The sequence below is a fragment of the Macaca nemestrina genome, chromosome 9 (genome assembly GCF_043159975.1).
Source record: "Macaca nemestrina isolate mMacNem1 chromosome 9, mMacNem.hap1, whole genome shotgun sequence".
Classification (NCBI taxonomy): domain Eukaryota; kingdom Metazoa; phylum Chordata; class Mammalia; order Primates; family Cercopithecidae; genus Macaca; species Macaca nemestrina.
The window spans coordinates 65,148,811-65,163,521 of NC_092133.1; the positions used below are offsets into that span (position 1 = coordinate 65,148,811).

Sequence of the window (14,711 nt, forward strand, 5' to 3'; positions counted from 1 at the left end):
AATTCTCCTGCCTCAGCCTCCTGAGTAGCTGGGATTACAGGTGCCTGCCACCATGCCCAGCTAATTTTTGTATTTTAGTAGAGATGGGGTTTCACCACATTGGCCAGGCTGGTTTGAACTCCTGACCTCAGGTGATCCACCTGCCTCAGCCTCCCAAAGTGCTGGGATTACAGGCATGAGCCACCATGCCCCGCCTATATATATCTTTAAGTAGAACGCCATATTTACAATTTTTAAAATTGAGGTAAAATTCACATAACTAAAACTAAACATTTTAAAGTGTACAATTCAGTGTTATGTAGTACATTTACAGTGTACAGCCATCATTTCTATCTAGTTCCAAACATTTTCATCACCCCAAAAGGAAACCCCACAACCAGTAAGCAGTTACTCCCCATTCCCTCCTTTTTCCTTTTTTTTTTTTGAGATGGAGTTTAGCTCTGTTGCTCAGGCTGGAGTTCAGTGGCGTGATCTTGGCTCACCGCAACCTCCACCTCCCGGTTATAGCTGGGACTACAGGTGCCCATGACTAAGTTTTTGTATTTTTAGTAGAGATGGAGTTTCACTATGTTGCCCAGGCTGGTCTCGAACTCCTGACCTTAGGTGATCCGCTGGCCTTGGCCTCCCAAAGTGCTGGGATTACAGGCGTGAGCCACTGTTCCCAGCCTCCATTCCCTCCTTTCTTTATCCACTGTCAATCACTAGTCTGCTTTTTGTCTCAATGGATATACCTGTTTTGGATATTTCGTGTACAGTCATGTGCTGCATACCAATGTTTTGGTCAGCGATGGACCATATATACGGTGGCACATATTCGATGGTGGTCCCATAAGATTATAATGGAGCCGTCCTATACAGGTGTATCAGTTTTTATCTTTTATGCCATGTTCTTACCGTACCTTTTCTGTGCTTAGATATGTTTAGAGACGCACATACTTACCGTTGCCTACAGTGTTCAGTACAGTAACATGCTGTTCAGGTTTGTAGCCTAGGAGCGACAGGACATACCATATAGCCTAGGTGTGTGTAGTAGGCTATACCCTAGGTTTGTGTACGTACACTCTGTGATATTTGCATAACGATGAAGCTGCCTAACAATACATTTCTCAGAACGTATCCCTGTCATTAAGCAATGCGTGACTGTAAATGTAATCATACAATATGTGACTTTTTATGTCGTTTCATTCACTTAGCGTAATGTTTTTGAGGTTCATTCATATTATAATTTTTATTATGTACAATGAAATGCAAAATCTTGTGTACATTTGCCTATTTTTAAAAAATTCATATGTGTGTAACCCAAACCCTCATCACCATATCGAATATTGCCAATCATTCTAGAAAGTTCCCTCATGTCCCTTCCCAGTCAGTATACCCGGTTCAGAGACAACCACTGTTCTGATTTTTCTTCCGCAATTGATTGATTTTGCCTATTCTAGAACTTCATATAAATGGAATTATACTGTGTGTGCTCATTTTCTGTTAAGACTTTATTCGGCATTTTTTTTAAGGTTCATATTGTTCCATGTATATCAATAGTTGGTTTCTTTTAATTGTTGAATGGTATTCTGTTTGAATATATTGCAGTTTGTTTATTCTTTTTATTGATGGCCATTTGTCTATATTGTTTTTAAGTGCTGTTGAGGAGAGTCTTTGTCTTACAGTCTCCCAGGAAGGCTAGTTCTTGACCGGATAGAAAAACTACACAAGAGAAATATTTTAAAATAATTTTAATGAAACAAATACTGTGATATTTTCTTTCTTCAAAGCATTTGGCCATCCAGTGTCATTGGTCTCAGAGGCCGGCAGTTATTGGAGATGTCCTTCAAGTCTACAGTGGGTCTGAAGGGAGGGCTATTATTTTCTGTGAGACCAAAAAGAATGTAACTGAAATGGCCATGAATCCACACGTAAAACAGGTAAGTCTTTTTTTCATGCTTTCTGTAATTGAAATTATGGGGATGAATTACTGAAAGAAAATTATATTGTCCTTTGTGGACCAGATTTCATAGTCATTCTCAAAATTCAGTTGTAAGGCTGGGTGTGGTGGCTCACACCTGTAATTAAGTCAGGATAGATTTTATCAGTTTTGTTTGTTTGTCTTGAGACAGGGTCTCCCTGTTATGCCCAGGCTGGAGTGCAGTGGGACAGTCATAGCTCACTGCATTCTTGACTTCCTGGGCTCAGGTGATTCTCCCACCCCAGCTTCTTGAATAGCTGGGACTACAGGCGCGTGCTACAATGCCCAGCTAATTTTTTGCGTATTTTGTAGAGATGAGATTTCACCATGTAGCCCAGGCTGGTCTTGAACTCCTGGGCTCAAGCAATTCCCCCCGACCCCGCCCCTGCCTTGTGGCCTGCCAGAGTGCTGGGATTACAGGTGTGAGCCATCACACCCGACCTTGATCAGATTTTATCATTTTTTTTTTAAGACTGAAAATGTGATCTGGAAAATATAAAAGTTGAAACAAAATGAATTTCTATGGGTAAGAGAGGGTAATATTTTAGAGTTGTGTTATAAAACTGCAAATTTTTATTAAATTAATAAATCAGAATACTAAATCCATGTGTCTTTTTCTTTCTCAAAAAATATCTTTTGGCTGGGTGCGGTGGCTCACGGCTGTAATCCAGCACTTTGGAAGGCCAAGGCAGGTGGATCGCCTGAGGTCAGGAATTCAAGACCAGCCTGGTCAGCATGGTGAAACCCCATCTTTACTAAAAATATAAAAATTAGCCGGTGTGGTGGTGGGTGCCTGTAATCCCAGCTGCTCAGGGGGCTGAGGCAGGAGAATCGCTTGAACCCAGGGTTGGAGGTTGTGGTGAGCTGAGATCATGCCACTACACTCCAGCCTGGATGACAGAGTGAGACTCTGTCTCAAAAAAAAAAAAAAAAAAAAAAAAAATAACCTTTTATAGAAAATGTCAAACATGTACAAAAGTTGATAGAATCACGTAAGGAACCCCTATGTATTCATCCTCCAGCTTCAATAATTATTTTATCTATATGCTAACCTACCTCCTCTTTCAGAATTATTTTGATGCAAACCCTAGGTACCATATTATTATATCCATAAATGTTTGGATATGTATCTCTAAAAGAAAAGGATTCAAAAAAAAACCAACAATACTGTTATCACTTCTAAAAAATTAATATTTCAAAATATTAATTTTACATGATTGTCTTAGAAATATTTATTTTCTTTTATTGTTTGTTTTCTTGAATCTGGGTCCAAATAAGATTTTTACATTGTGTGACTATTAAGTTGCTTTTAATATATGGATTACTCCTTTATGTATTTTTTATAGCTTTTTTTGTTTAAGAAACTACATTGTCATAAATCTAGAGTATTGCTTCCCCATGATGTCATTTAACATATTCCTCTGTCTTCTGTATTTTCTGAATATTCAGGTTGGTTTGTTTGTTTGTTTAGGGCAGAACTGCTTCATAGGTGGTATACTTCTGGCAGGAGATATGTATGTCTAGTTCTTTTTGTGATGCTAGCATCCACCAATAATCAGTGCCGTCAGTCCTTATGTCAGTGTCTCCAGTCATTTTTGTTGTTTGTGACTTGTTATTGGGTAGATTCCTGAGAAAGGGCTTATGGAAACAGTACTGCCTATTGATAATATCTTATATGTGACTTTATACCTGAAAATTATTTTGGCTGTATATAAAATTCTTGGTTCACATTTTCTTTTCTTCATTGTCTTAGGTATGTTACTTTACTGTTTTTGGAACAAAGCATCGCTATAAAAATGAGATGCCAGTCTAATCTTTTTTCCTTATATGTGATTTTCTTAAAATCTTTTTTCTAAGTGATTTCCTTTAAAAATCAGTAGTTTTACTAGAATATATTTTGGTGGTGTTTTTTGTCGGTTTTTCTGGGTACTCAGTGTGCGCTTTCAATTTGTAGTTCATATGTATTTTTTAAAAGTTTTATCAAAATTTTCTTGAATTACAATTTTTAGTGTTTGGTTTTCCAGTTGCTTTGGTTTTCTTCTTTAAGGACTCTTGTTGTGCATATGTTGGCTCTCTTTTTCGAATCTCCTTTGTCACATCAAATCTTTTTCATCTTTTTCCTTATTCAGTTTTCAAAATTTCTCTTTTTTTTTTTTAAGAGACAGGATCGTGCTGTGTTGCCCACATGGAAGTGCAGTGGCTATTCACAGATGTAATCATGGCACTTGATAGCTTTGAGCTCCTGTAGCTGGGACTGTAGGCATGCACCACTACACATGCCTCAAAATTTCCCATTTTTAAGAAATCTGTTGTGTTTATTCGGTCTTTTACTCTTTCTCGTATAGCCTTCATTTGTGAAGTTATCTTTTATTTCTACTTCTTTCTTGAGTTATTTTATCTCATTGAAAAACTGAAAAGTTTTTCTTAATTTGATTTTTATTCTTCACCATAGCATTAAAATTTTTTCTTTTAGCAGGCATGGTGGCTCAAACCTATAATCTCAGCACTCTAGGAGGCTAAGTCAGGAGGATTGCTTGAGCCCAGGAGTTCAAGACAAGCCTGGGCAATGTAGCAAGACCCTGTCTCTACAAAAAATTTAAAAATTAGCCAGAGGTGGTGGTGTGTACCTGTAGTCCCAGCTACTTGGGAGGCTGAGGTGGGAGAACTTCATGAGTCCAGGAGCTAGAGGTTACAATGAGCTATGATCATGACTCTGTACTCTATCCTGGGTGACAGATAGAGTCACCCAGGACTTTTTTTTTTTTGAGAGTCTCCCTCTATTGCCCAGGCTTGAGTGTAGTGGTACAATCTCGGCTCACTGCAACCTCTGCCTCCTGGGTTCAAGCGATTCTCCTGCCTCAGCCTCCTGAGTAGCTGGGATACAGGCGTGTGCCACTACACCCTGCTAGTTTTTGTATTTTTAGTAGAAACAGGGTTTCACCATATTGGTCAGGCTGGTCTCAAACCCCTGACCTCGTGATCCAACCGCCTCGGCCTCCCAAAGTGCTGGGATTACAGGTGTGAGCCACCGCACCCAGCTGAGTATGACCCTTTCTCTAAAAAAAAAAAAAAAAAAAATCTGTGTTTGTGTGTGTGTTATATATATATAATTTTAAAAACTTTTTTGTATTATTTGTATATTTAATATATATATTTTATATATATAATTTTTTCTGAGATGGTGTCTCTGTCACCCAGGCTGGAGTGCAGTGGCATGATCTTGGCTCACTGCAGCCTTCACCTCCCAGGTTCAAGTGATCCTTCCACCTCAGCCTCCTGAGTACCTGAGACCACAGGTACGTGCTACCATGCCTGGCTAAGTTTTTATTTTTGTTGAGATGGGATCTCTCTAAGTTGCCCAGGCTGCTCTCAATCCTGAGCTCAAGCAATCCACTTGCCTCTGCCTCCCAAAGTGCTGGGATTACAGGCGAGAGCCACTGTGCCCAGCCAATATATGATATATATGTATATTTTATTTTTTTTCTTTCTTTCTTTTTTTTTTTTTTTTGAGACACAGTTTCACTCTATCACCCAGGCTGGAGTGCACTGGCAAGATCTCGGCTCACTGCAGCCTCCTCCTCTTAGGTTCAAGTGATTCTTATGCCTCAGCCTCCAGAGTAGCTGGGATTACAGGTATGCACCACCATACCCGGCTAATTTTTGTATATTTAGTAGAGATGGGGATTCACCATGTTGGCCAGGTTGGTCTTGAACTGCTGACCTCAAGTGATCCGTCTGCCTCAGCTTCCCTAAGGACTGGGATTATAGGCATGAGCCACCGTGCCCGGCCATATATGTTTGTTTGAGTTCATTCAAAATGGTATGCTTTTATTTGTTTCGTGGATGAGCTTTTCTAGATCACTTTATTGGTGGAGATTTGGTGGAGATAGTCTGCTTTTTTTTTTTTTTTTTTTTTTTTTTTTTGTGAGACGGAGTCAATCTCTGTGGCCCATGCTGGAGTGCAGTAGTGTGATGTCAGCTCACTGCGACCTCTGCCTCCCAGGTTCAAGCAATTCTCCTGCCTCAGCCTCCAGAGTAGCTGGGATTACAGGCACCGGCACCACGCCCAGCTAATTTTTGTATTTTTAGTAGAGATGGGGTTTCACCATGTTGGCCAGGCTGGTCTAGAACTCTTGACCTCAAATGATCCACCCGCCTTGGCTTCCCAAAGTGCTGGCATTACAGGCGTGAACCACCGTGTCTGCCAAAATTGTTTTTTTTTTTTTTTAAGAGACAGGGTCCCGCCATGTTGCCAGTGTTGGAGTGCCTTGGCTATTCACAGACACGGTAATTGCACATTGCCGCCTCTAACTCCTGGCCTTAAGGGATCCTCTCTCATCAGCCTCCTGAGTAACTGGGATTACAGGCATGTGCCACTGCTCCCAGCTTATTCTGTTTCCTCTTTTTTTCCTTCCTAATTACTTTCTGTGAGATTTGAGTGTGATCTTTTCTGTTGCTCATTTTTAGATTAAGTTAAACTTTTTGAGCTGTAGATGGGAAGGCATTGGTGAGAATACTTCTGGCGTCACAGCTCTAGAGCTGCTGCTTCTGTTATTTTTGTTAGTGCTTACAAGTATAGTCTGTAAATTATATCTGAGTAAAGCTGTTTTTAAAACAAGGTCTACTTTCTGAGCTCTAGCTGTGTCTTTCCTCACTTTTCTCTGTATTTTTTTTCCCTTTGATCCTGTTATTCTTGGCATCCTTAGTTTAGATCCTCTGTCCAGCAGTTTCTCCTCAGTATGGGGCTTTGTCCCAGAAAGTGAGCATTGGCTGTTAGTTTAGAAAGTTTCTATAGGGCCCAGCTTGCTCCAGTCCCCGCAGACCTTAACTCTGGCTCCTCACAGTCACCCTCAAGTATATAAAAATCCTCCCAGGTTCAGCTGCTGTTGTCAACAATTTGTTTGAGAATACGCCTTCCAGGTAGCTTTTCATTAAGCTTTCAAGATGGCAGACCTGAAACACTAGGTCCCTGAATCGCCTGTTCTTAGGACTAGCAAATTCCCCCACGTAGATACAAGAATTTATCCTTCTGGCCGGGCACGGTGGCTCAAGCCTGTAATCCCAGCACTTTGGGAGGCCGAGATGGGCGGATCACGAGGTCAGGAGTTCGAGACCATCCTGGCTAACACGGTGAAACCCTGTCTCTACTAAAAAATACAAAAAACTAGCCAGGCAAGGTGGCGGGCGCCTGTAGTCCCAGCTACTTGGGAGGCTGAGGCAGGAGAATGGTGTAAACCCGGGAGGCGGAGCTTGCAGTGAGCTGAGATCCGGCCACTGCACCCCAGCCTGGGCGACAGAGCAAGACTCCGTCTCAAAAAAAAAAAAAAAAAAGAATTTATCCTTCCCTGCTCATGTTTTCTTTTTTTGTTTTTTTTTTTTTGAGAAGGAGTTTTGCTCTTGTTGCCCAGACTAGAGTGCAATGGCAGGATCTTGGCTCACCACAACCTTTGCCTCCCGGGTTCAAGTGATTCTCCTGCCTCAGTCTTCCAAGTAGCTGGGATGACAGGCATGCACCACCACCATGCCCAGCTAATTTTTTTTTGTATTTTTAGTAAAGACAGGGTTTCTCCATGTTCGTCAGGCTGGTCTCGAACTCTTAACCTCAGGTGATCCACCCTCCCGCAGTGCTGGGATTACAGGCGTGACCCACTGCGCCCGGCCTCTGCTCATGTTTTGGAAATCATGAGACTATTTTGTCACTTATTTGTTACATGTGTTGTCTGTGGATTTTTAGTTTTGTTATCGTAGTTGATATTTGTTATGTGGGAACTAGAGACTCAAAGTTACTGTTTTCCCCAGTGACATTTTAATAATTGTATAGTATTAGCTTTGATGTTTAAATGTCCAGTATAGGCCAGGCATGCCTATAATTCTAGCATTTTGGGAGGCTGATGTGGGAGGATCACTTGAGGCAGCATAATGAGACACCGTCTCTATAAAAAGTTAAAAATTAGCCAGGGCAGCTGGGCGCGGTGGCTCACGCCTGTAATCCCAGCACTTTGGGAGGCCGAGGCGGGCGGATCACAAGGTCAGGAGATCGAGACCACGGTGAAACCCCGTCTCTACTAAGAATACAAAAAATTAGCCGGGCGCGGTTGTGGGCGCCTGTAGTCCCAGCTACTCGGGAGGCTGAGGCAGGAGAATGGCGTGAACCCGGGAGGCGGAGCTTGCAGTGAGCCGAGATCGCGCCACTGCACTCCAGCCTGGGCGACAGAGCGAGACTCCGTCTCAAAAAAAAAAAAAAAAAAAAAAAAAAATTAGCCAGGGCCGGCTGCAATGACTCACACCTGTAATCCTAGCATTTTGGGAGGCCGAGGCAGGTGAATTGCCTGAGCTCAGGAGTTCAAGACCACCCTGTGCAACGTGGTGAAACCTGGTGTCCACTAAAATACAAAAAATTAGCCAGGTGTGGTGGTGCACACCTGTAGTCCCAGCTATTTGGGAGGCTGAGGCACAAGAATCACTTGAACCTGGGAGATGGAGGTTGCGGTGAGCCAAGATGGCGCCATTGCACTCCATCCTGGGCAACAGAGCAAGACTCTGTCTCCAAAAAAAAAAAAAATTAGCCAGGTGTGGTGGCATGTTCCTGTATTCCTGTGTACTTGGGAGGCTGAGGCAAGAGGATTGCTCGAGCCCAGGAGTTAGAGGTTGCAGTGAGCTATGAACATGACACTGCATTCCAGCCTGGGTGCAAAGTGAGACCCTGCCTCTTTTTTTTTTTTTTTTTTTTTTTGAGACAGTTTCACTGTCGCCCAGGCTGTAGTGCAGTGGCGCCTTCTCTGCTCACTGCAAGCTCCGCCTCCCAGGTTCACGCCATTCTCCTGCCTCAGCTTCCTGTGTAGCTGGGACTACAGGCGCCCACCACCACGCCCGGGTAATTTTTTGTATTTTTAGTAGAGACAGGGTTTCACCGTGTTAGCCAGGATGGTCTCGATCTCCTGACCTCGTGATCCGCCCGCCTCGGCCTCCCAAAGGCCTGGGATTACAGGTGTGAGCCACCGCTCCCAGCGAACCTATCTCTTAAAAAAATAAAGGCTGAGGGCGGTGGCTCACGCCTGTAATCCCAGCACTTTGAGAGGCCGAGGCGGGCAGATCACGAGGTCAGGAGATCAAGACCATCCTGGCTAACACGGTGAAACCCCGTCTCTACTAAAAAATACAAAAATTAGCCAGGCGTGGTGCTGGGCACCTGTAGTCCCAGCTACCTGGGAGGCTGAGGCAGGAGAATGGCGTGAACCCGGGAGGCGGAGGTTGCAGTAAGCCAAGATCGTGCCACTGAACTCCCGCCTGGGAGACAGAGCAAGACTCCGTCTCAAAAAAAATAAATAAAATAAAATAAAATAAAGTTCTCTATAAACAGATAGATGCTAAATAGTGAAAGAGCGGTAGAGGTAATTGATTTACCTTTCTTTTTGTTGCTTTAAAACATTCAGTAGCAGTTGTCTTGCAGAAGCTATTTTTTATTTTTTTATTATTATTTTTTATTTATTTTTTTATTTTTTTTTGAGACAGAGTCTCGCTCTGTCGCCCGGGCTGGAGTGCAGTGGCCGGATCTCAGCTCACTGCAAGCTCCGCCTCCCGGGTTCACGCCATTCTCCTGCCTCAGCCTCCCGAGTAGCTGGGACTACAGGAGCCCACCACCGCGCCCGGCTAATTTTTTTTTTGTATTTTTAGTAGAGACGGGGTTTCACCATGTTAACCAGGATGGTCTCGATCTCCTGACCTCGTGATCCGCCCGTCTCGGCCTCCCAAAGTGCTGGGATTACAGGCTTGAGCCACCGCGCCCGGCCAGAAGCTATTTTTTAATCTTGGAAGAAATTGCCTTGCTACAAAGGCTAGGGGAGAATTCCCCTTTCAGTGGACAATAATCAGGCTGGGGGTGGTGGCTCACGCCTGTAATCCTAGCTCTCTGGGAGGCCGAGGCGGGCGGATCACCAGCTCAGGAGATCGAGAGCATCCTGGCTAATACAGTGAAACCCCGTCTGTACCAAAAAATACAAAACATTAGCCAGGCATAGTGGCGGGCATCTGTAGTCCCAGGTACTCAGGAGGCTGACTCCTATACCCACTCTGTCTCCAGCATTCCCTAGGGCTAAATAATACATCTACCCATTGCTTAAACCAGAAATTTATGTATCACTCTTGAATTTATTCCTTATCCTTGGCCATCCAGCCAACTACATAGTATTTTTGGATTCTGTCTCCTATAGTTTAAAGTTTTTCCATTTCTTTCTTTCTTTTTTTTTTTTTTTTTTGAGATGAGTCTTGCTTTTTCGCCAGGCTGGAGTGCAGTGGCGCGATCTCGGCTCATTGCAACCTCCGCCTCCCAGGTTCAAGCGATTCTCCTGCCTAGCCTCCCAAATAGCTGGTATTACAGGCGTGTGCCACCACACCCCGCTCATTTTTGTATTGTTAGTGGAGATGGGATTTCACCATGTTGGCCAGGCTGGTCTGGAACTCCGGCCTCAAGCAGTCCACCCACCTCGGCCTTCCAAAGTACTGGGATTACAGGTGCGAGCCACTGTGCCCAGTGGTTCTTTCCTTTCTTTCTCCCTCTCTCCCTCCCTCTCTCCCTCCCTCTCTCCCTCCCTCTCTCCCTCCCTCTCTCCCTCCCTCTCTCCCTCTCTCTCTCCCTCTCTCCCTCCCTCTCTCCCTCCCTCTTTCCCTCCTTCCCTTCCTTCCTGTTTCCCTCTTGTCAGCCAGGCTGGAGTGCAGTTGTGTGATCTCAGCTCATTGCAACCCCCGGGTTCAAGCGATTCTCCTGCCTCAGCCTCCTGAGTAACTGGGACTACAGGTGCACACCACCACACCCAGTTAATTTTTGTTTTTTTTAGTAGAGACAAGGTTTCACCATTTTGGCCAGGATGGTCTAAATCCCTTGACCTCATGATCTGCCCACCTTGCCCTCCCAAAGTGCTGGGATTACAGGTGTGAGCCACCGCGCCCGGCCTCTTTTTTTTTTTTTTTTTTTTTTTGAGATGGAGTCTCAGCTCTGCCGCCCAGGCTAGAGGTATAGTGTCACGATCTCCGCTCACTGCAAGCTCCACCTCCCGGGTTCATGCCATTCTCCTGCCTCAGCCTCCCCAGTAGCTGGGACTAGGCGCCTGCCACCATCCTCGGCTAATTTTTTGTGGTTTTTTAGTAGAGACGGGGTTTCACCATGTTAGCCAAGATGGTCTTGATCTCCTGACCTCATGATCTACCTGCCTCAGCCTCCCAAAGTGCTGGGATTACAGGTGTGAGCCACTACATCTGGCCCTTTTTTTTTTTTTTTTTGAGATGAAGTCTCACTGTGTCACCTAGGCTGGAGTGCAGTGGTGTGATCTCGACTCACTGAAACCCCTGTCCTCCGCCCCCGGGTTCAAGTGGTTCTCCTGCCTCAGCCTCCCAAGTAGCTGGGATTACAGGTGTGCACCACCACGCCCAGCTAATTTTTGTATTTTTAGTGGAGACAGGGTTTCACCATGTTGGCCAGGCTGGTTTGGAACTCCTGACCTCAAGTGATCCGCCCACCTGAGCCTCCTAAAGTACTGGGATTACAGGTGTGAGCCACTGTGCCCAGCCTGGTCCATTTCTTTCTTTCTTTCTTTCTTTCTTTCTTTCTTTCTTTCTTTCTTTCTTTCTTTCTTTCTTTCTTTCTTTCTTTCTTTCTTTCTTTCTTTCTTTCTTTTTCTTTCTTTCTTTCTTTCTTTCTTTCTTTTTGTCGTTCGTTCGTTCTTTTTTTTTTTTGAAATGAAGTTTTGCTCTTGTCACCCAGGCTGGAGTATAATGATGTGATCCTGGCTCACTGCAACCTCTGCCTCCTGGGTTCAAGTGATTCTCCTCCCTCAGCCTCCTGAGTAGCTGGGATTACAAGCGCCCACCACCATGCCCAGCTAATTTTTGTATTTTTAGTAGAGACGGGGTTTCACCACATTGGCCAGGCTGGTCTCAAACTGCTGACCTCAGGTGATCCACCCACCTTGTCCTCCAAAGTGCTGGGATTACAGGCGTGAACCACCATGCCCAGCCTCCATTTATTTCTTATACCAGTTGCAGAAGCTAAAAATCTGATAATCATGTATATCTCTTTCCTTTATACATCGTTTCTACTACCTTGAATATGTCCTTGCAATTAGGTTCTTGAATTCAGTTATGGTCTGGTCCCTACTTACCTTTCCAGCCTCATCTTATACTTCCCTCTCATTTTTTCATTTTGTGCACACTCCATGCATGCCATGCTCTTTTTGGGGGGCAGGGGAGAGACAGGATCTCACTTTGTTCCCCAGCCTGGAGTACAGAGGCACAATGGCCTATTGGAACCTCAACTGCTTGGGACCAAGTGATCCTCCCACCTCAGCCTCCTAAGTAGCTGGGACGACACGTGTGTGCCCCTACACCTGGCTAACTTTTTATTTTTTATAGAGATGGTATATCCTTACGTAGCCTAGGCTTGTCTTGAACTCTTTGGTTCCAGCAGTCCCTGCCTTGGCCTCCCAAAGTGCTGGGATTACAGGCATGAGCCACCATGCTGGTCAGCTCTTGAATTTGTAGTCTACCTTGCCTAGCAACTCCTACTCATCCTTCAGATCTCAGTCCAAAGCATCACTTTTTAGGGAATCCTTTCTTGCCCCAAGCTAGGTCAAGTTGTCCTTTTATAAAGCCTTATTGCCTCTTAGACCCGTGCATCATCCATTACATTCATTGTCTAAATTTATTTGCGTGCCTAATCATTTGATTAATGTCCATCTTTCTGACCAGGATATAAAGACTATGAGGACAGAAGCAGTCTTATTTTTGTTCACCTTTTTATCCCTAGTGCCCAACATGTTGTAGGTCATTATATATTTGTGGAGTAATAGGTGGTCATTGCCACCATCTTAGTGAGGCCATTGATACCTTTTTATTTCCTTTTTTAGAAACAGGGTCTTGCTCTGTCACCCAGGCTGGTGGGTGGGTGACGGAGCATTAGAAAAAAATTATATAGAGAGAGAAAGAGAGAGAGACAGAATCTTGCTCTGTCGCCCAGGCTGGAGTGCAGTGGCACTATCTTGGCTCACTGCAACCTCCGCCTCCCAGGTTTCAGTGATTCTCTTGACTCAGCTTCCCGAGTAGCTGGGATTACAGGCACCCGCCACCACACCCGGCTACTTTTTTAGTAGAGATGGGGTCTCACCATGTTGGTCTTGAACTCCTGACCTCAAGTGATTCTCCCACCTCAGCCCCCAAAGCACTGGGATTACAGGCATGAGTCAGTGCACCTGACTAATTTGCATTTCTTCCATGCACTGTTAACTGCATACTCAATATCCAGTACCTTTTGTGCTAATGGAACCTTGATTTTGTTAGTCGGTTTAGCCTTGGGTGAGATTTTCATGTTTGCAACTTCCCTGGCAGCCTGGGGTGCCGTGTGACATAGTTCTAACCAATGAGCTGTAACCAAATGTGTTGGAGCTTCTGGGAAGTCTTTTGCTTTCCTCAGTAGTTAGGAAAATAAAGCTAATGATCCATGTCCTTTTTCCTTTCTTCGTGCTTTGACTGTACGTGTGATACCTGGAGTTAGGGCAGCCTTTCTGCCATCATCAGATGACAAGCATGAGAGAATGGTCAAGGTAAATGACCCTATTTTAGCCACAGTAACTCTCCTACTTGCCGCTGAAAGTACTCCTAAATGACGTACCCAGGGGGCTGAACATCAGTTTGCTGTATGATAGTCCTTGGTTTGTCTGTCTGGCTCCTCTCTATAGGGGGAGCTCCTTGAGACAAGGAACCACCTGACAATTACTCCCACTTCTGTGTTGCAGAATGGATACAGGGTGAGTGCTCGTGACCTTAGTCTGGTTTCTATTGCTTATGAGAGAATACCTGAAACTGAAACTAAATATACCTAATTTATAAAGAAAAGGAATTTATTTCTTTCAATTAGGAAGTCCAAGGTTAAGAGGCCACATCTGATGAGGACCTTCTTGCTGGTGGGGACTCTGCAGAGTTCTGAGGGCAATGCAGGGCATCACATGGTGGGGAAGCTGAGCATGCTCACATGCTAGCTCAGGTCTCTCTTCCTCTTCTTATAAAACCGCCAGTTCTGGCCGGGCTCAGTGGCTCACCCCTGTCATCCCAACACTTTGGGAGGCTGAGGTGGGTGGATCACTTGAGGTCAGGAGTTCAACACCAACCTGGCCAACATGGCGAAACCCTGTCTCTACTAAAAATACAAAAATTAGCTGGGCTTGATGCATGCTTGTAATCCCAGCCACTTGGGAGGCTGAGGCACGAGAATTGTGGAGGTTGCAGTGACCCAAGATTGTGCCACCCCACTCCAGCCTGGGTAACAGAACAAGGCTGTCTCAAAAAAAAAAAAAAAAAAAAAAAGGCAGCTAGTTTTCCAGGATGAATCCATGAATCCATTCATTCATGGGAATAGAGCCTTCATGATCCAATCACCTCTTAAAGGCCCCACCTCTCAGTACCATCACATTGGGGATTAAGTGTCAACATGAACTTTGGAGGGAACCATATTCAAACCATAGCACTCATTAAGTCTGTTTTGAAGGAATGAGTGATATGATTTTATTCCGTATGCAAACTGTTTTTCCACTGGAGAGTCCAGGATGAATCTTCACTTTTCTAGGGTAAGTGGCTCTTCGTAGTCATTTCTTGAACCAATATTCTCAAACTTTATGGTCTTTTTACTCCTTTATTAGGACCAGAAATTCTCACTCTCTAAGGCTGTGCCTCATTCTTTTTCACATTATGACCCAACTGGTACATG

At 44.3% G+C, this 14,711-nt stretch overlaps 1 long non-coding RNA gene across 4 annotated transcripts in view; it reads left to right on the plus strand.

Moving 5' to 3' along the window:
* The window catches only part of LOC139356253 (uncharacterized), a 43,322-nt gene that overhangs the window by 5,652 nt on the left and 22,959 nt on the right, over positions 1–14,711 (plus strand). For all 4 annotated transcript variants that reach the window (XR_011607800.1, XR_011607799.1, XR_011607798.1 and 1 more), the window contains one exon: positions 1,770–1,919. This is a non-coding gene — a long non-coding RNA (uncharacterized lncRNA). The remainder of the gene's footprint in view (positions 1–1,769; positions 1,920–14,711) is intronic.